Consider the following 26,655-nt stretch of genomic DNA (forward strand, 5'->3'; position numbering starts at 1 on the left):
TCCCGTCCCTCAGCCCGCACATCCCACCTCTCAGCCCGCAGATCCCACCCCTCAGCCCGCAGATCCCACCCCTCAGCCCGCAGATCCCGTCTCTCAGCCTCACAGCTCTCAGCAGCGGGCACCCGCCTCGCCTCGGGGTCTGCCCGGAGCCACCCGCGCCGCTGGATCACAGGTACCCGAGCCGTGCCCCATTTCCCCCTCGGGACTCCCCAGCCTTCCCACAGAAGAATGCAGCTGCTGTTTCATCTTCAGACTGTTGCCTTCCAAGCCCCTCCTCCCCCTGCTTTGTTTTAAAATTTGATATGTTCTTTCCCTTTTCTATTTGGGCTGATCTGGGGTGCTTGCTAAGACTTCAGAGTGGAGCTCTGATAATGAGCTGTAAATCACACACGGCCCATCTGAGGGAGGAGGGTGCGGGGGAGCTGGAATAGGCCAGGACAGCCCCGAGTCCTGTTCCACAGCTCAGTGTCCTCACGGCCTCAGCTGCTGCTGTGGGGTTTGGTTTGCACAGGACGCCAACAACCCGCACTTCTCCCCTCTGGGCTTTGCTCCCTGGGTTTCGAAGGGTAAATCCTGCCCAGGCTGGCTGGTCTACTGACCGTGCCAGCCATGTGCTCTAGTGCTGCTGAGCACACACGTTGGCAGATCTGCACTTCTCCAGGAGAGGTTTGAAGCGATGTTACCGGGTTATTTTCCATAACTGATGGAGAAGAGTTTGATATGCAACATTTGGCAGCTGTTTGTTGAAGCAAATCTAGTTGTTTGCCTTTCCACCTTGCTCTGTGATGCAACAACCAAGGTGAGCTATTTGCTTCTAATTAATGTAGGCGGGCTTATAAATACTATTTTGTGTGCTTCCTGTAGGTTGAAAAAGTCAAAAAGATGCAGGTAAAGGTCAAGATGTGTCCTTGTATATATCCAGTTTTAAACCCCTTGTGCTTCCTATATTGCATAATTGTATAAACATGTATGAAATGAAACTCTTCTGAAAAGCAATTAGCACCAGAGCAAACTCATTTTTACAGCCTTCCTTTTGTTTGGATGAGTTGTGCTATTACTTAGGCTGGCGGGGTGGTGGCAGTAGGACAAAAAGAGGTGAGGAAGGCTGGCAAGCTTTTCCTTGTTGTGGCATTGTTGGATTTGCAGGAAAATAAAATGCATGTTTGTTATCACTTCTGAAAGGCTGCAAGGAGATGAACTCTCAATTCTCGCTCTCTAAGGGAAGCAGCAAAGGAATGGGAGCAGTCAGTAACTCCCAAGAGAAAGCAGGGCTGGCTGTCTTCATTAAGATGACAGTGATTCTGCTTTGAGCCTTTGCTCCACTTGGAGAAGGAAAAGGAATCCATTCTTAAGCTGCATTTGCCACTGATTTAAAGTTTCTACCTGGAGCAAAGTAATTTTTGGAGAAATTGTAAGAGGTTGCTGTGATGCTTGCATCAACCTTCTCTGTTTGGGACTTGGGGCATGTTTGAAGGAGCATCTTTCTGCCTCTAAAGCTGAATGTCACTCTGCTACTCTGCTCTCAGAGGCTGCCCCGTGGGGTTTGTGAAGAAGCAATGCTGTGGGGTTTTGTGGGTTCCATGGTCCATGGAATGTGGCAATGTCTTTGGTGAATTTCAGTGAGTTCTCACTATAAGGAACATGTCTCTGTGCTCACTGCCCTTGGTTTGATCAGTGCTGCCAGAAGAGTGCTGATGCTTTAGTGGTTCCTTGAGCAGCAGGAGGCCGAGTGTTTTAGAGTGTTCACCCCCTAAGGAACATGACTTGGTCTTAGTGCCAGTTGTTGGCTGATGGCAAAGTTGGCCACTCTTGTAAGGAGAGTTGGATAAGATTTGTTGTGATCAGTGACACAGAGCAGAGGGATATTCTTTAATGACAGTGCCCCTCAGGGGTAACCTGGAACAACCTGATTTCTGCAGAATGTCCACTCTCAAAAGATGATCACCTGGTAGTTACTATTATAAAATGCTGTATTTCCAAAGGAAAACTTTGCCATACAAGAATACATTCAGCTGTTTGTCTGAGGTGACAAAGTAAAAGCAGAAAAGTGCTGGGAAAAGTGCATTTAGAAAAATGATGTCATTTATACTGCATATATTATATATACTGCTAATCTGAACAGAACTGAAAGAACTTTTTCCTTGCTGTTGTAGAACAAGAACAGAGATAAAACAAAGATGAAGACTCAAAAGGTGGAGATAAATCAGTGTGGTAAGATATCTAATATAATTTGTCATTATAATCTGCATCAGTTTTACAAAGTTTTACTAGACCACTGTGATAGGCCTGTTGTGGGGTGGTGAGCAGTTGGGAAAACATGCTTTTTCCTAGTTGCCAAATTTTGGATACTGTATTAGATATGATAAGGGTAAATCCAATGCCAAACCTGCACACATACTAAAACACACCACCACAAAGTCACTTTTTTATTTTTTAATTTGCTAATATTTATCCACATTTTATTGTATTTTAACGTCTTTAAGAACCCTCAAAGCTTATAAGGGTTTGCAGTAAACAATACCTTCTGTCACTGTTAGAAATAATTATCAACTAAGTCTTTTAATGATAGCCCAAAGACTAAGAAGCAGATTTTCCAAGTCTGTTTACCCACCTAGGGTTGTATGTAGGTGCCCAGAGAATATTTTGTGTTACATCTCCAACCACCTGACTGAGGGCTCTGCTGCTGTGCTGCTGGTTTATGTCTCCTGTACCTCAGTACCACGGAGCAGCCTTGTGCTCTTGGACTCTTTCCTTACTACTCCACAGATTTTCAACTGCACTCCAAATTTTATTTGCACTCTGAATACTTTAATGGCTGTGTATTATTTACACTTAATGCACCTTGCAATTGTGAATTTAATATGTAGTAGTTTATATCAGACATCCTTAGAATTACTAGTAATTAAAGGCCAGAAATATTAAAAGGAGGCTGTTACTCTGCAAATGAAATCATGCTCAAATAAAAAACTCTGGACAGAAATATTTCTAGGTTTGTTGTTTGTGGCTGAATACAAGTGATGTTGCTCCATTTTGGCTCACTTTCCCCCATTTTTAAAAATACACATACATACTACATTTTGACAGGTTTATTCTAATACTGACTAGATGAATAGATTGAAGAAATAACAATTTTAATGAAGTTTTTTGTGTTTGCTCCTAGATATGAAAAGAGATCTGAACTTACTGCTTGAATGCCTTAAATCTCAGATGGACTGTGCTCAGTCTGAGCAGGAGGCTTTGGTCCCTATCTATTCCATTTGCCAACAAAAGAGTAAGAAAGGCTTTTCCTTAGAAACAATGCAGTCATTTCTGTTCACCATATATGCCAAGAAACTGGTGGGTATTGTAAAAATGTCTAAAGGACATAAGGCTTGAGATGTTGGAAAATCTTAGAAGCCTTTCATTTTGCAGAGAAACAGAAGCAAAAGTTTCTGTTCTTTTTTTCCTCTTGTAGGTGAAGCAAGTGAATATTTTGGAGAAATTGGTGGTTTGATGTTTATAAATGACTTTGCCAAGTCGAGTGCTCATTGCATCGTAAAGGAAGCAGCTTTATTTACATTGGGGATTATTCTAGAGAGTAATGGTAATAAAAATAACATTGTTTGTATTTCTTAGTGCGCTATGGCCCCCTGCCATTGCTTGTGCTCCTGCTTTGTCTCCATTTGCTTTTGGTCTCACCAAATGAGATGACAAGATTGTCAGCTGGAGCAAGGGCAGTGAGGGTGCCCCAGTTGCCCTGTCCATCCCCAGATTTGATCAGTGCCTTGCTGACTTGTGCACACAGGGTGTCTTTAAGTTACCAGACACCTGCACTCCCCCTCTCCCTCAGCAGCATGTGTTCAGTGACTCCTGGATTATTCCAAAGTTTGCCAGGGTCCTGCTTGGTGTAGAACTCACTGCAGGGGGAAGCCCTCAGGCACTTCATAGTCATGCCCTGTCTCTGCTCCCCACATACCGGCCACAATTGAGACTTAATAATTTAGGACTTAATGATTTTCACTTTTTGTTTTCAGTGTCTTGTCAACAGACTTTGTGTACTTCTGCATTATTTGAAGACCTCATTTTATTTTTAATTATAAAGGATTCTGGTGTGAACTTGAAAAGAATGTCTGTTTCTGTCATCTTAGTACTGGTGTCAAATAATGGTAAGTTGGTTTTTTTCTGTGTTACAACAACACTCCTTTTCTATTTGCCAATTTGCAGTCCAAAATTTGGAACATTCAATAAGCAATGTTTTAGTGAAGTGAATTTATAAAGATGAATGTTTGCATGGAATTGAACGTCAGTGGTCAAAATAGGTCATTGCTCACTGGAATGTCCTTAAACAGCAGAATGTAGTTTAGTTCTAAAAAGATAGTTTGCAAATGCAAACCCATAATTTCTGGGAGTGTCTAGAAAGAGAGAGACATAGAAAGGTTATTTACCAATATGTTGATCTGATTTTGTATTTCCTTCTGGGGAGGATTTGTGCTTAGGAAAGGGAATGTACGTATGTAAATTCAACTTGCTGTTAAGATTTTGTCTGCAGTTGCATTTGTCTCTGGAGTCTTATGTGTGTTCTCTTTTAGAAAATGGGCAAAGCTGTGTCAGAGACACAGGCGGCATCAGCCTGCTGCTGCAGTTGTTCAGGTGAACAGGGTTGCAGTTCAAACAGACAAATAGTAGGCTGGTTAGCAGCTATGTTTCCTTGACTATTTGGGACTTGTTTGCATTTTCCCTAACAGAACAACTCTCTCCAGGTCTGAGAAGAATCTGTCAGCTGAAAATACTGATCCCTGCTATCAGCTCTGGTCCTCAGTGTGCAGCACTCTCTGTGCCTGTGTCAACAACCCCCAGAACGGGGGTTGCTCTGAGAATTGTGGAAGTAGTTCAAAGATATTCTCCAAATCTGTAACACTTTGGTTTCATTTTTACCGTTCAGCTGAAGTTGATTTCATTGCGTTTTGATTTGGGGTAATTTGTTTTTCCTTTTCCAGAAGAGAATACAGACATTTCCTGTTGGGTTTTTCCCTATGCCAAAGAGTGGCTGGAGAGTTGCACAGAGCCTGAGATAGTTCGTCCCGTCTGTTCATTTCGTGGTCTCACAGTTGCAAACAACTGTGAGTGCAGCTCAAGCTTTACACAGCTTTGCATTTGATAAAAGGAAGCTTAATCCAAGAGCTCAATGGGTTTTTCTTTCTTGTCAATCCCTACAAAGTCATTTGCTGTTCTTCCCACTTTTACTCTGACCATTGTATTCCACCATCTTTACTTACACTACGCTGTGCTCAAGTCCCCAAATAGGCACAGTCTGCTTACATTTCATAGGGTCAGTAAAACTGTTCAGAGCTGTTCTGATTCAAAGTGTGTCTAAATTAAAGTCCTTATGATGTGACTGAAAACAATGACTTAGGAAGAACTCAGGCATGATGTTTGCCCTTTTGTGCACATATCAGGGTCATGTTTTCCTGTAACTATTTTATATGCAGTTACTGCATTTCTTGAGATCAATGTATATCCAGCTTGTGTTGTATAGGAAATGTAATGACTAACACATGCACAGAAAAACTCTGATGGACTTACTTGGTGCAATGCTAAAATAATTTGCAAACTCTGTCACTTAAATCAATTTCTTTCTTTTTTTTTCCACTAAGCAGATGTGCAGAAATATTTTGTTTCTATTGGAGGATTGGATACATTAGCCAAAGTTCTCCTTGAGCTTTTGCGTGATTCCTGTTTGTGTCACTCCAGCATGAAACTTGCAGTGGCAGTAACAAAGACTCTGGATGCCTGTATTGCTACTAACTGTGAGTGGAAAGACATTTCTGATCTATGGTAATTTTAAAATGCAATTTTTAAAGTCTTGTGCTGGTGGAAAAGTTGCAGAAATGAATTCTTCAAGGCAGTTAAGTTCTACACATCTCAGTGGATGTAGCAGTGCTTTTTAAAACTCAGAGGTGTAAGTGGGGAGTGATTCAGTTCATCTTAGGTGGATTACTGTCCCATTGTTGCTCAAATAAATGCAGTGAAATTTAAACCCCACTGAACATTAAAAGTGAGATGCTCCAGCCCGTGCTGGGTAAGTAAAGCTGAGCTCTGGGCCTGGATTTGACCAGTCAGTTTGGATCCTGGAGTTAGGCCTGTGGCTGAAACATAAATTGTGTAGCTTTAGGAAGCTTTAGTCATTTAGAGGTGGAGCTGAACAAATGTGTTGTTTCTGCACAGCACACTCTGCTGTGGTTTGCTGGCTGGGCACTGCTCTCCTGATGAGGTTTTGTGTTTTGCACAGGAGGTTTGCAGAAGCCTGTGATCCTGACGAGCCTGTGCTGTGGCCATGGTTGCTGTATCTCACACTTCTGCCATAAGAGCTTCCAATGGAAGTTCCCAAAGGTTGAAAAGCATCAGCCTGCACTAGTTGTGAGGGTAGTTTCAGATCAGCTGGGTGTGACAGGACTGGGCCTCAGCGTGGATGGTCTGGCAGTGGTGTTGCCAGTGCCAGGAAGGGTTTGCCCCCTGCTCTTTTCATGGCAGATACTCTGCGTGTCAGAGCTTATTCAGCTCTCTCTGGCTCCTTGCTGGAGCTGATCAAGGACATGGAGAAACTCAGCAGGGATCTCCAGAAGCTGCACAGTGCAAAGCCCTCCTCATTCATCAGATCTTCTGCATCCTCTTCGTGGAGCACAGGCTGGGAGGATGGGCAGGGCTGGATTTGGGAGCAGCACAGGAGGGGTGGGGTAATCTGAGCTGTTCAAGGTGGAGCAGGGCAGAGCTGAGCAGGCCCAAGGCTTTGAGGGCTCTGCACAGTTCCCTCCAAACCCAGCATTTGATCCTTGGATAATTCCTGTACACTCATGATGGACTTTCTTTTCCTTCCAATTATTTTAACAAACAGCTGCCATGAGTGTTGTCTTGGCAGAGTATCCCACTGTGTCAGAGCTGCTGAAACTGCTGTCCAATGAGACACTGAGCACAGGAGAAAAAAAATCAGTATTATTCTAACAATTGCACACTGTACTGAAGTTTGTGGTAAGATTTGTTTTTTCTCTTTTCTGTCTGTCAGCTTCTCCTAAATTCTCATCCACTGACTCCTCCCGTGGTGTCACTTCATCAAGACTGGAACATGAGAGAGAGTTCTATTAAATAATACAATGTCAGTATTTGGACAAAAAGTTTTCTAGAATGTTCCATCTTTAAGCTTGTTAGCAGGAAGTGTCTTTAGTAGCTTTGAAACCTAGACTAAATATGCAAGAATTCAGAGCTGGGCTTAGGTGTCCCAGGGAATAATTAATCCAGACCTGAAAGCTACTACAATCCAGACCTAGCAGATGGGTTGCCTTGAGCACCCTTTTCATGGTCCTGGGCACATACAGCTTCTATCCACTGCTTACAAGGCCAGGAATATTTGTAAAAGCCATGTAAGAGCATTGCTTCCAAGACACAGAAGCAGTTGGTAGCCCTGAAATGTTTTTGTCATGTTCCTCAGGGCTTGCCCAAGCATGTCTGGTACAAATACAGCACTTCAGTTGGTATTTTGTGGTAGCACAAGCAAAGAGAAAGGGAAATTTATTTGTACTTCTGTTTTTTCTCATGTATGTTTAGAGAAACAAGAAAAAGGCCTTATGTTCAAAAATCCTGGTTGATTTTCATCCTCTGAGTGCCAAAACCATGTTCAATAATTAGCTCAAGAGGTCATAAATTTATTTTAACAGACATTTTTCCATGAAGAATTAGTGAAACAAGACTTAATGGAAAATGTCTTTTGAAAAGAAAAAACATTTAAAAATTATTGAAAAATTATTTCAAAAGAAAAAAGTTTCTCTTAAAATGTCAACACTGTCAAAATAAAAATGTTAAAATTTTTTATTTCCTTTTTTATTAAGTTTAAAGAAGAAAGAACTATGTTTAGCAAGTTACCAGTTCTGTGATTCCATATGTGAATGAGAGCACAATAAAAATTCAGCTAATGACATAAGAAATGAGGAGGAACAGATTGGCTAGACCAGGCTTAAGCTACTAATTTTATTTTGCTAATTATAAGCCTTGAGATTTTGATATTTCTGCATCCCAGGCCTCACAGAAATGTTGCATATCTACTCCAAGAGCAGGTGATGGAAGAGAAGAAATACAGGAGTCATTATTCAAATGTTTCAGGCCAGAATTAAATGAGCTTGGAACTCCATCGAATAAGTGGTCTCAATCCTTCAGTTTTCTTACAGCAATCTGAGTTCTGGTCAAATCATCCTGTGGGATGTAAAGCTCTCCTGCTGTCACTGCAGCAGGCTCGGGTCTGGAATGAAAATCTCTCTTTCTACAGAAACTTGCAGCCCCTCAAATGACTGTAAGATGAAGGTGTATGGGGCTGAAACCAAAGCTTTCCTTACCACGTCCTGTTCTAGAAGAGAACCAGTGTGAGCTGCTTCAGAGCAATGGTCTGGCACTCATGATTCAGGTATTGACAGAATCTCAGGACGAGAAACTCATCAAAGCTGCTACTTTTGTGCTGCAGAACTGCAAACAAATGAGTAAGCTTGCTGTTGCTGCTTTAAAAAGGAGAGGGATTGTTTCCATCTCAGTGTTCTGCTGATTCCACCAGTGATTTTAACTGTGGCAGCTTTTTTTGTAATTCTGTATAGTCCAAAAGATGTTTGTTTTCTGCACAGGAAGTTGCCTATTTGTCATCAAGAACTGACTTAGGCAAAAAAAACGAGAAGTAAAAATTCCAGTAGTGTTGCAAAAATGCATTTGTGAAACCTCTCCCTGTAGAGCCAGTTCTTAAAAGCTTTCCCATCTCTAAATTGTGTGCAAAATATCAATATTGTCATTTAACACCCAGGGGATACTTTCTTCCTGGGGATGTACCACTAGAGGGAGAGAATAAACCAGGAGATCATCAAGCCTGAAATCACTGTGTCTGCTTTAATTTCCAATCTTAGGAAATCTTGATCTTTTTTTTTCTGAAGTAGGATGTATTCTTAGGCCCCCTGTTTCAGTTTTTTTGTTAATTATCTGTACAATCCCTCCCATGAAACAGAGAGACCTTGTCCTCTAATCTCTAGAGCGTGGAGGGTGTGCAGTTGCTAATTAGGAAAAAACAAACGTGTACCTCCATTTCTGTGCTGCAGGCACAACTGAGATGTTTGTGTAAGACTGAGGAGGTGTGGAGATTTGTAGTGTCCATTAATATGGAGTTGTTTTTTTAAAAAAGCAGAGACTCGTACTGGTGAAGAGTCCAGAGTGAATTCAATGAAAAAACTTTTCTTTTTCTTTCCACAGCATCATTGTGAAAACTGTTTATAGGAACTATAATTGCAAGTTCACCTCTTGTAACTGCAGCTTATATTTCAAGTGTATTTGCTTTTATATATAAATCTAAGTTTTATAAAAATTGGTTTTTTGTATTAAATTATTGGGGCGGTCCTTCAGCATGCTAAAATATAGTAAATACCTTTTAAATGTTGTATTTAGTTCATAAAATTTTAATGTTATTTTATATTTTATAAAGCTGAACAGTTATCTCTGATATGATATGATAACTCATTAAATGTGAACAATGCAGAAGAATTGGATGTGCAAGTCAGAAAACAATGTCTGCAAGACTGCTGGAAGAAAGCAAAAGTAATTTTATACAGAATAAACTCAATTGAAAAACAGCACGATGAGGTTGGCCTACTTACCAAAATAAGATAAAACTAATCACATCTTTCCAGAGTTTATGGAGAAAGCAAAAGTAAATCCTTAAGAGTTTATGGAGAAAGCAAAAGTAAATCCTTAAGATAAGTTCAATGTGAGCAGAAAACCCAGGAAAAAACGTTGAATTTGTGTGAAACTACAACCTGCAATTTTTATCAGTATTGTAGATCAGCCAGAGTTACAGATGTGCAGAGAATGGAGGCATCTGTATTGTAGGAAGTATTCTAGTTTGTTGTAAACCCAGATTTTCTATGAGCTAGAAAAAGAAGTTGAATAAAATATTAATTGCTGGACATTCAAACCTGTAATTTTAATATTTGGATGCATGAAATGCTCAGGGTAGGAGCTCATGAAATGCTGAGCTGTAGGAGCTGATTTACTGATCTACCCCAAAGGGTGGAAATTATACATTCCCTGGAATAAACATCCAGTAGAACACTCAACATGCCAAAGCCAGGGACAGAGCTCCAACTCCCTCCTCTTGCAAAAAGCAAGAGCAGCACACCTTTCACATAAATACAGGATAACCCTTTTGGGCATGCTTTATATGACTTCCATGTCTTTTTTCTCCTTCTAGAATGATACTCCTGCAAAAGAAAAAAAATTTTTTTTTTTTTTAGAGGAACTGTCTGCACTGAATAGGAAGGTCTGAATTAGCATCTTCAGCTTTTAAAGGGAAGCAACTGTTCTTGTGTATTTTCCAGGAAATCCATCTTTATTAAGATTTTGATACTGCATACTTCCAGCCACTTAACACTGATTTAAATTGCTGGGCTTTGAAACAGTGAATAATTCCCACCCAGCTTAGTGGAAATTTGGAGTGATCAGTGATGACTGCTGCCAAAGATCCTATTTCCCATTTTATCCCAGAGTGCCCAGAAATGAACCATACTAAACTGACTCATTCAGTGTGGCTCTGGAATACCAGTGCTATACATAGAGCAATGGATAGACCTGACATAGGTGCCTTTACCACCATTTTTTAAGCTTTCATAAATACTTACAGAAAGACTCTTCAGAAACCACTAAAGTCAAGTCAGTAGTTCAGGCAACAGTCTGCTTTGAAAATCAGTGCAAATTCCTTTAACTGAGGGTTTTAGTGTGTTTTTCTTGCCTAATTTGCTGCAATTTGCTCCTTCCCTTCCCTTCCCTTCCCTTCCCTTCCCTTCCCTTCCCTTCCCTTCCCTTCCCTTCCCTTCCCTTCCCTTCCCTTCCCTTCCCTTCCCTTCCCTTCCCTTCCCTTCCCTTCCCTTCCCTTCCCTTCCCTTCCCTTCCCTTCCCTTCCCTTCCCTTCCCTTCCCTTCCCTTCCCTTCCCTTCCCTTCCCTTCCCTTCCCTTCCCTTCCCTTCCCTTCCCTTCCCTTCCCTTCCCTTCCCTTCCCTTCCCTTCCCTTCCCCACTCATGGGAAGGTGTGGCAGAATGGAAGTCTAGAGCTTAGGGCAAGGCATTTTAAAAACCAACCTTCTCTGCTCTGCCTTACAGCCTGCTCGTTACAAGGACACATCAGAGTCCAGGAAACAGAGCAGACTGTAAGTATCATCTTTTTCTGGCATTTTTTTCCTGTCCTTTCCAAAACAGTCCTGCAATTTCTCTTCAAGCAGCACATCTGACAGCTGGCACAAAAGTTTCATGAAAGCCGAGAGCAATGAGGAGAAGCTACAGAAAAAGCCAATGACCAGCTAGGCTATCCTGAGACTTCATGACCACCTTGTTTTTTTCCCCTGGTTGGCCTGAGTGCAGGTTTAGCTATTTGATATACAAATTCAACTCTTTAGCAGAAACAGCTCAAACCTTAACTGTGTTTTGTTTGCTTGGACCCGGGAGGGCATTTGTTTTGACTCCACATTATTAAATTTGACTTGTTTCCAAACTGAAAAGTCCTACTGAATAACAGTTCATCTACTTTCACTCAAGTAAAATCTCACTTCTTGTCTCCTCTCTGAGGACTAACTCATAACATAGGTTAGAAACAAGTATTTTTTTTCATAAAAATCATTTTCTTAACACCTTAATTATATAACTGACTGAAGGGAATGGTTTAGATTGTAGCCTATGTCATCAATGTACAGCTCAGATTCTTAAGAAAGCACCCTGAAGGAGATGATGCCTATTTATCTCAGCTCAAGTATGTGTTGAAAACCAACTGTGCATTTCAAAGCTACTTACACCACTGAAGTATAAAAAGAAGTGTATTTTCTTACAGACACAGGCTTTGAAATTCCAGATGAATTTGTGGTTGGATATGCTCTTGAAACTAATGACTACTTCAGAGATTTAAACTTAGTTGGTAATGCAATAAAGGTGCATAGGAAATGTTTGTGCTTCACCTCTTCATAATTCTACTCCACAAGTCTCATGGCTCAGCCATGCTGCAGGACATCCTGAACCCCCAGGATGGTGAGCAGCGTACAATCTGCGGCCCCATCTGACAAGAAAATAACTTGTCATTTGACTTGAATTGGATATTTGTCTGTCTTAGTTCAATCCTGTGTTGTTCTTCTGTCTCCAAGTCTGTAAAGCGGCCGTGCAGGCACTCTGTGGGAAGGTTTTCCACACACTTATGGATAACATGGCTGTGAGATCTCTCTTCCCTTATTCCATGACAGCTTCCTTAGGCTGCACAGAGTAGTAGACTTAGAAACATCATAAACTAATGGGCTTGGTCTTTTTTTCCCTCATTTTCAAAAGTACTTTCTTAATTCTGGTTTACTCGGAAAGTTTTTCATTTCTAAGTCTTTCTACTAAGACAAACCAGTTCTGCTGAAGACACAATCAACCTGTGCTATTGCTCAGCAGCATGAAGCTGTATGCAGTAATTTAAAAACCCTAAGTTCTTTAGAATATATAAACCTATATATTCCAGATCAACTCAGAAAAAGTATTAAAATCTCGAGTTTACTGCAAGAGTATTAAATTCTCGAGTTTACTGCAAGAATAATAAAATCTCGAGTTTACTGCAAGCAGGAAACTTGCAACAATTCTGATTCTAGTGTGTGTTTTTATTACAATGCTGGGGATACAACTGAAAATCAGTCTTGCATTTCATTTGAAGATAGAGGTTGATCAATATTGTCGGGGGTTTTTTTTTCTTTTTAGCACATCTGTGTTCTGAAAGAAAATGCCAAAGAGAAATACTGGATGTGATCCTGTCAGTCTTCTGGAGCCCTAATTGCTGGCTGCTGATGAGGTGATAAACCATTCGAGCAGGAAATGCCTTCTGCTCCTTGTGTGTCCCTAGGAAGAAGGAGAAGGTGCCTGTTCCTGCCTGCAGTGGCTGATTCCCACTTGTTCTGTGCGCTGAACACAAAGTGTCAGAGCCTGGGTTCCCCCGGCGCCGCCTTCCTTGTGCAGGAGCAGCCTGGGGCTGGGGCCGAGCCCCGGCGATACCGAGCGCTGCCGCTGTGGCCGTCACGGTGCGGGCCCCGGAGCGGATTCCTCGCCCTGCGCCCGGGGCCTGAGGGGGCAGCAGGGCTGGAAGGAGCGGGGACCGAGGCCCGCCCGGCGTCCCCGGCCCGGCCCGGCCCCGACAATCGGGTGCCGCGGTTGCCGGGGAACCGCGAGCGCGGCCACAGCGGCTGTGACGGCGCCGCCGCCTCAGTTGGCGCAGAGCGCTCCGGGCTGGGTGTTGGCAGCCTGGGCTCTGCCGCGGCCGCACCCAGCGATTCGCCAGGTGACTTGTGCACAGAGATTGTCTCTGCCAGCCAGCCCTGAACTCGCAGGGCATTGGTCTCTGCCAGCGAGGAGTCCTGAATTGCGTTTGAAGGTAAAGATGGGCTCCAGTTGTACTTTCTGGTTTTGTCACATCTGTGCTCTGAAAGAGAATTCCAAAGGGAAAGAGAGGATGTGAGCATGCCACTCTCCTCATGCAGCAGTTCAGTTGCATGTACAGGCACCTCCTTGGGGTGGGGCAAGTTGGACTCTGTCTCTTGCTACTTTCAAATAATATGAAATCCATAGCACCAGTATATCCATTTGAGCCTGCCATGAATTGGGTTGTGGATTTTCAGATCTGTTGTGTTCCTTTGCATGCCATGCAGTTGTCTGGTGCAAGGCCTCAGGAATGAGTGTGGGGGCACTTTGGAGGTCTTGGATGGGTTATGACACCCCCTCAGCTGGCCCTCATGGGAATGTCCCCTGGCTGTGGCCTTCTGGGGCTGGGGGGTTTTAGAGCTGAGCCCGTTTGTCTGAGGGAAGATGGGTGTCCACTGCCCCTTACCAGAGGTTGCGCCACATCCCCCAAAATTTCCTCCTCCCCCCTCTGTTGATGGGAGGTTTGTGTGCAAACCTGGCCTCAGCAAACGAGTCTGTGGCTATGCCTTGCCCAGCCTGAAGGCAGACAGAGGTGATTTTCAGGAGAGCTGCTGGGTTTGGCTTTGTTCTGGATACATTTTTCTCAATGAGCCTTGTTCACTTCTCCCCAGACCTGAGCTAAAAGGACAATGGGGTCACCTTGATCTTGTCTCAAGTTCCTTTAGGTGGCTTAACTCCCAGTCCCAAGTTCCAGTCAGGAGGCATTTTCAGGGAGGACTGGGCTTCAGTGGTGCAGCAGTGCAGCTTCTTTATTCAGTTTTGTCAGAATGGGCAAAAGTTCCTTCATAACAAGATTTCAGCCATTAGCCATAACATTCCCATCTCTCTCCCTATTCCTGTGTGGAACAGCTGAGAGAGCAAGGGTGGTTTAGCCTAAAGAAGAGGAGGCTCACTCTAGCTATTTTGAAGTAATATTGAAGCTACAGCTTTGTCTGTTCCAACTCTTATTAATGTTCAGCTTTTGAGCTCTAGGTTTCAGTACGATCCATCTTTGAATTGCACAAGGCAGCCATATAGTTCAAATCAAGTCCAGCTAGAGGCCTAACAACACCAGTTACTTATGCCAAACAAGTACTTAGCTACTTTCAAATCATATCAAATTTTTTAGCCGTAGTGTATGCCTTGAATGTGCCATGAATTGGGTTGTGGATTTTCAGACTTCCATTGTTGCTCCTTCCAGTTCTGTCGAGGAATTATCACCCATCTGTGACATCATCCCTTGGAAATGGCGTCTGGATTCCAGAATACACCAACACCTCGTCTTTTGCAGAGGGAAAGGCTGAAGCCAAATACTGTGAGTAGCCCCTGGGGCTGTGCTAAGGCTGGCAAGTGCCCTGGTGTCCCTGCTCTCCCTGGCCCTGCTGTCCAGCAGCGCTGTGAAGCTGCAGAGCCCCTCCCCAGCCCTTTGTGCCGTGCTCCTGTTGCTGGGGGCTGTCCTGGTGCAGTAGGGAACACTGTGGGATGCTTCAGTTGTGCCTTGCCTGGCTGTGCCAGCAGAGCCAAGTGAAACCAATGTACAGCTGAAGCCCTGAGCATGTGTTCTGTCCCTTTCCCTTTGCCCCAGGAATTCCTTCTGTCAGGCTGGGCACTCACCTGTGCTGCTCTGACCATCCTGCCCTTTGGCACCCGGGCATGTGGGTGGGGGAAGGACAAACTCTGCCCAAAGCCTTGAGAGCCACGGGGTGTCCCAGCTGGAAGAGCTTCCAGAGCAGCTGTTCTCTCCCAGCTCCTGTGTGGGCACAGAGCCAGCCCTGCAGGCAGCACTGGAGCCAGGGCCACAAAGGTCCCTTGCTGTCAGGAGCTCCCTTGGCTGAAGCTGCCCCACGGCTGAGGCTCTGTCAAGGAGATCCCTCTGTTTTCTTCAGGTAGAGAAAACAATTAACAGGGAGAACCAAAACCAGGACACATTCCTGTGCACCTCCCTCTTGGTACAACTTTGTTTTCTTGCATCTTTTGGACTCAGCCAGCAGCGATATCTCTTTGCTGTGAGTTCTGAGTGTTGTGCAGGGATGGAGTTCAGGCAGTTCTGAGAGCTCCTCCCCATTCTCTGGAAAGGTCACTGCCTCAATCCAAGGAAACGTAAGAGGAAACAAATGCCCAAAGAGCAGAAATCCCCAACGATGTCCCATCCAGTCAGAGAGAAGCCAATGGGACAGAGCCGTGTGGCTGGAGTATGTGTATTGCGCTCTGTATTATTAATTTACTGATGCTAAGGATTTCAGCAGGAACCTTCCAGGGCTCCTAGGACTGTCCTAGTGGCTGTGATCACAAGTTATTCACGAGTGCCACTTGTTCAAGAGAAGCCTTTCTGAACAAGCCCATCTCTGAGGCTCTAGCTGGTGTATTTTTGCCTTTCAGCTGCTTCCCTCTAAGTTCCAGAGGGAGAAGTTTCCCAGCAGGAAGAAGGAGGCTAGCACTGGGGGGAGTATTCTGCCCAGAACTGGCCCATTTCTAGACAAGAGTGAGACTCGTCCCAAGGTAGCCTTTTCCTGCTCTTTTCCTTTTTGTTTATCATGAAGTTTGAAGAGGGTGTGTGCTTGTGACAGGCTTGCCTCCAGCAAAACACCTCAGTGGGCAGGTGCTGTTGTCATTGCAAACTGAGTGGTGGACTGGGAGTCCTGATGTGCACTAAGCAACACAAATGACCTCTGCTGAAGGTGCTGGGCTGTGCTGGAGTGTAGCTGCCAGTGCTGGCAGGGGGAAGGCTGGAGACACAAAGGCACAACATTGCCATTTGCCATTCTCCTGCTGAAATAGCCACCTCTTGCTTTGGTGTGCTCACCATCCAATGCTTGGGGTCACAGGATTCCCTCCAGAGTGGCAGCGTTGGCCTTTGAAGGCCAAGGATCTGCAGGAATTACTTCAGATTTAACAAGACAAATTGCATTCCTGCTTTGGGCTGGAAAAATGTGTTGGACCCTGACGGGGTGTTGGATTTTGCAGGCTGCCAGATGTAGAGGGGACTGGCCCTGGGCAGAGGGGAATGGATGTGCTTTATCTGGATCAGTGCCTACTGAGAGGTGTGTTTAAAGCTGCTTTTCTGGCAGGACTGGCTCAGTAGAAAGCACAGTCCATAGGGGTAGGTGACCGAGGTGGGCTGTTGAGCAGGAAATTGGCAGCAAGAGACATGGAACAAACTGGTTGAGGATTGCCCTGAAGAGGGGCGTTGGGAACACCTCAGGGAAGGGCACAACTAAGGGTCAGTGTGCTGCAGCCACTCCCTTCAGCAGAATGTGTCTGCTGAGAAGTCCCACAGGAGACCTGCTTGTGTCTCTGCAGTGACAGCGGTGTGGCTGGAGAAGGCAGACGCAGCAGGGGAGAGTTTTCTCAAAGCAATGTCTCTGTTCCAGTAGCCTGTGCTGTTGTTGTGACATTCCACATGTGCCTCTAGAATGGCATTAAATAAGATAGCAATAATGACAAGAAAGCAGCCATTTAAAGCTCATGGAAGAAGGAGATACCACCTCTGCTTTTACCCAAGTTGCAGAGAAAATAACTGAGCCTTATCCTCATTCAGCATTCACCTCACTTGTCTTTTGATTTTCATCTCATTTGTCTTTTTATTTTTGCCTTTCCCTCTGTTTGAAACACACTAACTTTTAAGTAGAATGAAAGGGTCAAAATCATGCAAGCAAAAGAAAACTGTTTATTCGTAAGGATTCAGCTGAGCCGGGCGTGTCTCCCTCCCCGAGAGCCAAGCACACACACACCCTCTGAGAAAATGGCAATCTTTCTGTGCCCTTTATACCCAGCTGGGGCAGTCCCTGTCCCCTTTCCCATTGATGGGTACTCAGGAGCTTCCATTCTCTACTGACCACCAACTTTTCTGTCCCCTCCCCTCTTGTCCTCTTCCTTTTGGTCAGGTCTTCAACCCCGTCCCTCTCACTGCGACACTCAACAAACCAACCTGAACAAATCCAAACCACAAACAACACATAGAACCAACAAATTCCATTCTTTTGCTTCATAACCTTTTGGCTTCAGCCAAATCACACCTCATCTCTTTCACCTCCTCTGGTCCTGTGCTCTTCTTACTGATGTGTAATTTTTAGAGCAAAAAAGATATTTGCAGTTGTGTGGGCCGGGGCTTCCCTGTCTCAGAGTAAAGGACATCCCAAAATTGTTTCCCACGGAGTCTCCTGTAAATCCATGAGTTTTACTTACTCCATGAGTGCTCAGTCAGTGTCCCAGAGCTCTGTGACCACCTGGGCACAGGGTTGTGCTTAAGGGAAGTGCTGCCTGGCATTGTGGAGAAAGAAAGCTGGAGAAATACATGCCAAAAGAGCAGCTTGGCTTGAGGCTGCTCTGTGTGGCCCAGCAGCTGTGGATCAGCTGAGAGCAGAGGTGGGTGAGCCACTGTTTTCCCAGTGTGGGCTGGGCAGACGTGCTCCCCCAGAGTCTGTACTTCCCTGGGGATCAGTGGAAGATTCTCCTGCATGAACCTTCCTCCCAGCAGCTGAAGCTCTCCCTGCTCTCTCTCCCCTCTCCAGCTGCCATCAGCTGCCCTGAAACAGAGCTGGTTTGGGGTTTCCCCACCAGAGGTGGTATTTCAGAACTTCGTTGCTCAGGAGGTCTCTGAAATGGTGCTGTGTCTCATTAATAAGGGCAAGGTAAGTGCTGGCACCCAAGGCTTTAACACTGTGCTGGAAGAGGAGAGTGCTGTCATTCCCCCAGTGTACAGCAAAGCAAGTTATCTGCTGCAGCACATGCAGAAGAAAATGTCTCAGCACCTTGTTCTGCAAGATGCTGGAAATCTTCCTGTGCTGGGAATGGTCCCCTGATTTTGGCCATGCCTTGATGGTGTCTATCCCAAAGGAGTTTCCCTCTCTTGCAAGCTCTGGACTGATAGGAATGCTGAGGGCTGTACAGTTCTTACCTGCTCTCATGCTTTGCCTTGAGTCTATTGCACAGCCTGTGTCTCCTTGGTTAATCTTGGCTCCTGGTAGGAATCTCTGCCTCTCTCAGCCAGTTTGGCTCCCTTTGTGCAGCTCACAGTCAAAGCTCAGGGGCTGAGTCCTTTCCACTTGATGCTGGAATCCCTTCTCATGACTGGCATTGGCAGTGCAGGAGCTGTGTTCTGAAAGAGCCCTGCAATCAGCCAGAGGGAGCAGAAGCAGTGAGAGGCCTTTAGGTGCCACTTCAGGCTCCTGCTCAGCTTCATCCAACTCTGCTCAGCTTTTCCAAAAGCAGCACGGTGCTCTGCTTTCCCTTTGGAGAGCCACAGCACATCCAAAGCCATGTGCTCCTGGAGGTTCCCATCTTCACTTGAAAAAATTGGAATTGTTTTGCAGTTTCCGAAGAGAGCTGAGAGGGGGAAAGTTGAAAAATGTCAGCAGTTGTGTTCCAGTGTAAAGAGGAAAACTTGAGACCATTTGAATTTCAGTCAGGGAAACATTTTCTCAAGTGAGGCTTGTGCCAAGAGTGGGCTGGTGGGAGGAGACAGGAGGGAGTTCAAACCATCTGGTTGAGACTTTTGGAGAGCATTTTGGTGCTGAGGGGTTGATGCTGTCAGTGTGCTAGAAAATGCATGTTTGCTGTGTCTGTGAATGGCAGAGGGCAGAACCTGGCCTGCTGGCTGCAGGCAGGAATGCCCAGCAGCCCAGCTTGCCTGCACAGGCAGCAAGAAGGCCTGGAGAGGCAAGACTGGCTTTTCATCCTGGAAGCACAGTGTCAGTCAGTGCTGGTCATGTTTCTGTAGGCAGAAAATGCCTTTGAAGCCCACAGTCAATAGGCACAGCCTGTCTGTGTTTCTGTCACTTTTGGCAAGCTGATTGCTCTCATGGTTTTATGATTCTTCCTTTCTGCTTTTACTGCCCATTGAAATTCTCTTTGCCCTCTCCTTGTTTTAGGGATTGTCTTGCTATGTTGCTCCCTTCCTTTTGCTTTTCAAGTTTGCTTTTATTCCCAGTAAGGCCATAGGGTTTGTTCTCCTCTCTTGCTGCTCTGCTTGCCTGACTCTATCCCCACAAGGTCCCTGCCCAAACCTGATCTGCTAGAAGGGAATTTCTTCCTTCCCCCAGGATAATGTGCTGGTTTGCTTTCAGGTAGCACTTTCCCCCTCTGGAACATGACATCTGCATGGCTGTGTGCAGGCAGAAGCCAGCAGGTTTTTTGGCCTTGTTGAATATGCAGATGACTTGGCTCAGGTGTTCTGTCTCCATCCTGCTGGTGCTGACCTGCTTGGCCCTTCCTTGCCAGCAGGCACTGCCCCACTGTCCCTGGCCAAAATGCTGGAGGTAGACAGAAGAGATTCCAGTTCAGCCTTGTGAATGATGTGCCTGTGCCTGCACAGCTGAAAGTGCTTTGGAGAAGGGGCCAAGGAGGGATGTGAGCAGGGCAGGGACAGGTCTCCTCTGGTGCTGTTTGCACAAGTGTCAGAATGATCATTTGGTGTCTTTGCTGCAGATTCCTCGTCTGGTGAAGGTGTGCATGGAGAGCTGCCCTTATTTCCAGCTGGCGTGCCCCAGGGATGTGTACCACGTGGTGCCAGCAGGCGCCTCTGCCCCTGTGCGCATCCGCTTCAGCCCCGCCGAGAACAAGGTGAGACTGGAGGAGCCAAAGCACAGAGTGATCTGCACAGCCATTGTTTTCCCTGCACTCTGGCTCCAGCCCATTGCATGCTGTGAGCTTGGCTGCAGGCCGTGGGCAGGCAGCCTGCAGGCAGTCCCACCTTGGCAGGGGCTGGCAGGCACTGCAGCCAGGCCTGCCAGGCTCTGCTTCCCCTTCCTGCCCATCCCTGAGCATTGCCAAGGGAAGATGCACAGGGAAGAGGATGGAAATGACAGAGGGCTGTTGATAGATGTTGGGCCATCTCTAGGTCCAGTGGAAGGGGTTTCATTAGGATGGAAAACACCAGAGGAACAAAGAGGTCACAGAGGTTTTCTCCTCCCTGAGTGGCAACAGCTTGCCTGCCTGCCCCTGGGCTGGAGCAAAGACGTTGCTTTTTCAGCCCCTCTGCTCTCCAGCCTTGCAGCTGTGCTGTCCCAGAGCACAAGTGACCGTGGTGCATGTGCATGGTGCAGGGCAGAGGACGTGCTGTGCTCGTGAGCCCGACCTGGCACAGGCAGACTGGGCTCTGGGTGCCCTTGGTCAGCAGGAGGTTGCTGAGCTGCAGGGGCCTGGGACAGCTGCCTGAAGGAGCTGGTGCAGGGCAGGTACAAGCTGCAGGCAGAGCTGTGAGCCCAGAGCCCGTGGCAGTGACACTGCTGGGGCTCTGTCTTCATGCCTGTCACTGTGCTTGCTCTGTCAGCTGGCACCCATCCCGTGCCAAAGGTGCTTTTTTGTGCAGGTTTGAAGAGCAGTGCTGAGGCCCTGGCAAGTCTGATCTCAGTGCTGGGATCTGGAGGGTTCATGTTCTGATCTGGAGGCCTGTTCATATGCCAGGGTTTAGGACATGGCATGGAAGGGAGGAAGCCTTGCAGGGAAACAAAGAGAGGCCCTTTGCAACAGCATCCTGCTGCCTTTTGGCACTGTTCTTCTCTTGACCTGGTTTGAGAGGCAAAGTTTGAGGGGAGTTCTGAGCCAGCTGATGTTTCTACACCAGGCCAGAGGTGCAGGATCTCTTTGGGTGCAGCTGTTTTCTCATCTTCTTTTGCTGCTTAGAGTCAGTTGAACACTTTGTCCTGTTATCAGACAGTTAAAATATATAAACCTAAAGAGGAATGTCCTGTGTTCCCTAGCTTCCAGCTCCTTTAGAAGGGACTTAGGAATTCTTTAAAATCATTAAAATTTACAGTCAAAATTATGGTGGCCTAGGGTATGGGTATGACCCAAGTGACACAAGAGCTGAATGCCACACAGATAGGTTTTGCAAAGTGCATGGTTGCCTTTAAAATGTGACATATTAGTAGAACTTAGTGTTCATTTTAGGGTGCAATAGGTAAATTGATGCCCTTGGAGGGTTATAGAAATGGTTTTTCTTCTGCCATGGGGATGGCACTAAATGCCCTGTGCTGAGGCAGTTTCTTTTCCTGCAGGATTATTGCCACGAGCTCATCTGCATGACTACCAGGGAAAGGATAGTTGTGCCAATTCGGGCCATTGGTGCCCGAGGTGTCCTGGACTCCCCTGCCCAGCTGGACATCTCCAAGGGTGCAGCCCAGTGCAGCACCCAGCAGGCTCTGCTGGTGCCCAGTGTGGGTACCCGGGCAGCTCGGTACCAGCTGAGCAGCCAGAGGTGAGGCAGCTCATCTGTCCTTGTGCAAAACACCTTTGGGGGATGATAGCAGAGTTGGGAAAGAGCAGCAAAAGGAACCAGAGCACTGCAGCTGCTGCCCTTCAGCCTGGCTGGAAGAGAGCAGGATGGATGGCATCTGCTCTTGCTTTCAGTGGCCTTTGAGCTTTGTCTGTCGCAGATTTCCTGGAGGCTGCTGGAACATGTTGGGAGCTGGCTTGCACCCTCCTGAGCACAAGCAGCTTCTGAAAAGCTTCCTCAGCACTGTCAGCCAAATAGAGCCATTCTCTGGGAGAAATTCCTGAAGGCTGTCAGTGTCAGGTTGTGCATACAGATAGCTCTGAAGCCTCTCTGTGCTCTTCACAAAGCATTCTGTGATGGGATTGCTGGCAGTGGGACCCTTGAGGCTCATGGCAGAGAGCTGGATGCAGAGTATGGGGGAGCTGAGGTCATTTTCCCCACAGGATCTGGTGAGGGCTGGATCTCCTCAGCAGTGGCTGCGTGGCTGTTTCTGATGCTGTCTGTCCTGGCTGTCTTCTGCTGCCTGTGCTTGGTTTGCTCCCTGCTTGCCCAAGGCAGCTGCAGAGTGCTGCAGTGTAGAAGGAATCTCTTGGCCAGGTGTCCCCCCAGCCCTGCTCCCTCTGTCTGTGTTGCAGTCCTTTCTCCGTGGTGCCGGCCACAGGAGCTCTGGGCGCTGGTGACACCGTGCAGGGGACAGTGGGATGTCACCCGCGGGCCAGCGGTGGCCCCTGCGGCTCCCTGGCAGTGTGCTGCAGCACAGGTGAGTGCTGGGCCCTGCAGGGGCACAGGACAGTTCTGCACCATGGCTCCCTGCTGTCCGTGCCCTGCATTCCCTCCAGAGGTACCTCCCTGCTCAGCTCTAGCCCAGAGCAAACTGAGAACTCCTTGGTGTTTAGGGCCTTGAGAAAGTGGATCCCCTCTCACAGGCAAAGAGTTTGGACTCCTGTTTTGCTGGGAGTTGCTGAGGGGAGGAAGGAGGATCCCTGATTCTCCACTACCCTGTGGCTGTGCCTGGCTGAAGTTTTCTTTGATTCCTGGGCAGTGCTGTAGGGGAGGTCTCCATCAGCCTCTCTCCAAGGCAATGGATTTCTTGCACACCTCTGTCCCATCTGCTGTTTCTCCACTGGCTTGCCACAGAGCCTTTTTCTATGTGGCCCTTACACAGAGATATAGTTTCTGCCTAACAACATTCTCAGACCCTCAAGTTCCTTTTTTGTGACAAATCCAAGAAATTTTTCCCTGTCCCCATTTCCCAGGCCGTTCATGGTGTTTCAGACCTCTCACATCTATCTCCCATTTCATTTCTAGACTGAGGAATCCCATTCAGTCTTCATATAGAAGCTGCTCTGTACTTACTAATCTTTCCTTTGTCCCTTTTTAATTGGATTGGCAATGCTCTAGCTAGGTTTTTCAGATCAGAACCTGCATCACTTCTCAGTGAGCCCAAGGAATGGGTTAGAAATTAGAAGTCAGCCCCTAGGGATATCTCCCGAGGGAAGAGAAGGGTCCATATGTTCTCCTGCAGCATCAGGAGCTGCTTGCATCCAGCTCAGAGTCAGGGACTGGCACTGAGGCAGCCTGGAAAATGCAGTGTAAGAGAGGGAATGATTGTAGTGCAATGGACATCTCTCCCCAGGCCGTGAGAGCAGGCTGCCCCTGCAGCTGAGAGGGGAAGGCCGAGGACCCTTGGTTGAACTCAGCTCTCAGACTCTGGACCTTGGGAACATTTTTGTCAACACCCCCCATGTCTCTGAGGTGAGCAGCAGGGCTTGGGAGGGATCCTGATGGCTCCTGAGGCAGCAGCAAGCCTGGTGGGGCTAATGGAATTGCTGCCAGCCTGGGCACTTGTGAGCAGGGAATATTTGATGTCCTGCTCAAATTTGGATTGTCAGTAAGGTGTGTCTGTTGTTCCTGAAGCCCCAGTCCCTGCTTTTGGGCAGCCTTCCTTAGGGCTCAGCTGGGAGGCTCCCTGCACAACAAGCCCTTGGCACATGAAACCAGCACTGGCTCCAAAAGCTGCATGTTCAGAGGCTTTTGTGGCGGTGCCAGACACAAGGCACCTTTGGGCTGGGCTCTGCAGAAGCAGCTGCAACAAACTGGCTGCCTTTGAGCTTCAGCCCACTGCAAGGAGCCTCCAGCCAAGTGTCTCCTGCTTATTGCTGCAAGTGACAGGAAAGCCTTGGGATTCTCTCCCTTGCTGGCCAGTCCCTCACCACGCTTCAGCCTTGCTGCATCTCTGGCTCTAGAAAGAGAAAAGTGTTCCTGGGAATAAAGCAAAGGATTTTCCTACCTATTTGCCTCCCCCACAATAGTGTCAAGTTTACAAAAACATCATGAGAGAGCAAGTGAAGAGGTAGAAAATGAGGCCCTGCATCATGGCAGACACTTTCAAAAGCTTGTCTGGGGAAGAGAAGGACACCCTGAGTTTTCTTACCAAAAGATGGTACTGTCTATACATTTTGGTGGTGATGCCTCATTCCTAGTGTATTGTTTTCATGGTATGGGAAAAGGTGAATGAGCAGACGGTGCTGTTGGAGCTGTGCTAAGTGGGGCAGCAGCAGCTCTGGGGTGATTGACTATGCAGCTGCAATCAGCCCACGTTGCCCTCAGGGCCAGCTCTCAGTGAGCTTGGTGATGCTGAGCAGAGGTGCACTGCTCTGTGTGCATGGGCTCAGCCCAGGGTGACTGCAGTTCTGTGGAGTTCTCTCTGTTCTGCATGAAAACCCAAAGGCAGAACTTGTCCTGTTGTATCTTTTGCCTTCTGCCATTCAGAAGCACAAAGCATCTTCTGCCTTTTCTGGGTGTCCATGGCATCATGAGACAATTACTCCCAAGAAGGGAAGGTTCCACATGTATTTCCACTTGGCTTTCTGGCTGCTGCAGGTGAAACTGATGAACCAAGGAGCTCTGGATGCTCCCTTCAGCTGTATCCCTTCAGCCACCAGCATGGGCTCCTGCTTCAAGTTTGCACCCTTGGAGGGCATCATTGCAGCAGGTGGGAGCCAGAGTGTGCAGATCTCCTTCAGTGCCACCGTGTTGGGGAGCTTTGAGGAAGAGTTCCAGTTCCGAGTGGCTGGATCTGCTACGCCTGCCATCCTGACCATCAAGTAAGGACCCTGGGAGCTGGGTGGGCACATCTGAGGCTGTCTCTGGGACATCCCCCACCTACCTCATGTTGGGCTGGAGCAGAGAAAAAAGGTGTTTCCTGAGGTCTGAATCTCTGCTGTGATGCTGGCATTGCTTTAGTGTGAGGATGGCTCCTGCCCTGGGTGGTACCTGGAGCTAGAATTGCTCCTCCCTGCAGGGATCTCCTTGTGCCTTGGGCCATGGCAGGCAGTGGGATGGATCAGCTTTGGGCAGCAGCTGCTCTGGGATGTCCCACCTGAGCAGCCAGCAAGGTCCCCAGGGCTCTGGAGATGGTCCAGCCTGGGTGATTGTGCAGCAGCAGCAGTGTTTGTAAAAACTTGTGTTAACAATCCATGCTAGATGGGCAGCAGCAGGCTCAGCTCACCTCTGCCAGCCCTGCTGTGGGGGACAAGCTGTGCTCCCAGCTGCTGTGCACAGAGTGCTCTGGTGCCTCCTTGGCACAGGCAGGAAAGGGCTGATGTGGGAGTCAGGGAAGTGTGCAGCAGGAAGTGTCCCAAGGACTTGGGCATCCTCGCATGGGCTGGTGCCATGGCAAGAGATAATCCTGGCACAGCCAAAGGGAGAAGGGCTGATCCCAGGGGAGGCAGAGCTCAGTGCTCAGGAGCAGAGCAGTGTGAGGCCTTGTCCCTGCCAGCCTGAGCCATGTGCTGCTAGGACAATGTAGTGGGAGCAGGAGAGCTGATGCTGGCTGCTCTGCAGCTTTGGAGCTGGGCTGCTGCTGTGGGCAGGCACTGGCTCAAGGCAGTAAAGAAATGAAAGCAATCTGCACTGGATTATGCCAATGAGATAAAGGAGTTGGATAAAAAAGAACAAGGAAGTTATTACTTAGCAAGAGAAAAGTGCTGAGTAGGTGTGCCCATAGTGGAGAAACAATGATGCTGGCTTTGTTTTTGGAGGAAAAGTGCTGCTTTTGTATTTTGGAAATCAAGAGGGAACCTTTCACCATCAAATCATTGATTCTCCTTGTGTCCCTGCCCCAAAGTGGCCGTGGGGTGTTTCTGCATAAGCAGCTTTCTCCTTGGGCAAGGGCAGGTGTCTCTTGTTGAGATGTGCAGAGCAGAGCCAGGGGCAGTGCTGTGAACACAATAGAAGGCCCAGGTCACTGCTCCTTGATTTGGAACCGAAAAGCAGAGTGAGCGTTGATTGGCATCAAGTATGAAATCCGCTTGTGAGTGTTGTGCAGCTTCAAGTGCTGATTTCAGTGGATGTTGGTGAGTTTTGGAGTCTGTCTGCTGAGTTGAAGGAGAGCTGAGGTGCTGTGCTGGATTCAGGACACCCTGGTTTGGTTGTTGAAGCTGTTGCTCTTGGCTGTGCCAGCTGGTACACTGCTGACAAGCTGGTCCTTTCCTCTAGGATTCATCTGTCCCCTGGCTAGAACTGTTGCCGCTCTTTCTAGAGGATGTTTGGGAATGCCCTGGATTCATGTCTCAGAACTCTGTCTGTAATGATGGTGTGGGTCAAACTCTCCTGAGAAAGCTCCTCCATGGGAACAGCAGTCCCAGCTAAGAAGGAGCAAAGCAGGGAACCTGTGGCTGGAAGGGCTGCTTATAGAAATTTCTGGGGACACCTTTATGTCCCTCCCATTGCAGATGGGGAAAGTGAGGCACAGAGCCATGTCTGGGTGTGTGTTCAGGGTCCTTCATGGGAGCAGCAGCAACCAGGGGCCTTCTCCTGCCTGCCCTGTGTCCAAAGCCCATCAGGGGCTGCTGGCTGCTGGCCACTTGCCTTTAGCTGCCTCCTGTGCACAGGGCCCTGTGCTGAGCACATGGTGCTGTGTTGGTTGGAAACCCAGGGTGCCCTGAGCCCAGGTTTTGTGCCCCCGAGCCACGACAGCC

General features: G+C 47.2%; 1 protein-coding gene and 1 pseudogene across 2 annotated transcripts in view; one reads left to right on the forward strand and one right to left on the reverse strand.

Moving 5' to 3' along the window:
* LOC311165919 (uncharacterized protein) overlaps positions 1-26,655 on the reverse strand; it is a 465,566-nt gene that overhangs the window by 417,752 nt on the left and 21,159 nt on the right. The gene's annotated exons all lie outside the window — the stretch shown is intronic.
* Positions 114-13,380, forward strand: LOC311165926 (telomere repeats-binding bouquet formation protein 1-like; annotated as a pseudogene). Its single transcript has 13 exons — positions 114-172; positions 2,154-2,211; positions 3,161-3,271; positions 3,455-3,583; positions 4,014-4,145; positions 4,569-4,629; positions 4,725-4,858; positions 4,977-5,099; positions 5,634-5,786; positions 6,872-7,005; positions 8,376-8,501; positions 9,482-9,639; positions 12,979-13,380. The product of its transcript is annotated as a telomere repeats-binding bouquet formation protein 1-like (transcript).

The sequence above is a fragment of the Fringilla coelebs genome (assembly GCF_963513975.1).
Source record: "Fringilla coelebs genome assembly, contig: SCAFFOLD_33, whole genome shotgun sequence".
Classification (NCBI taxonomy): Eukaryota; Metazoa; Chordata; class Aves; order Passeriformes; family Fringillidae; genus Fringilla; species Fringilla coelebs.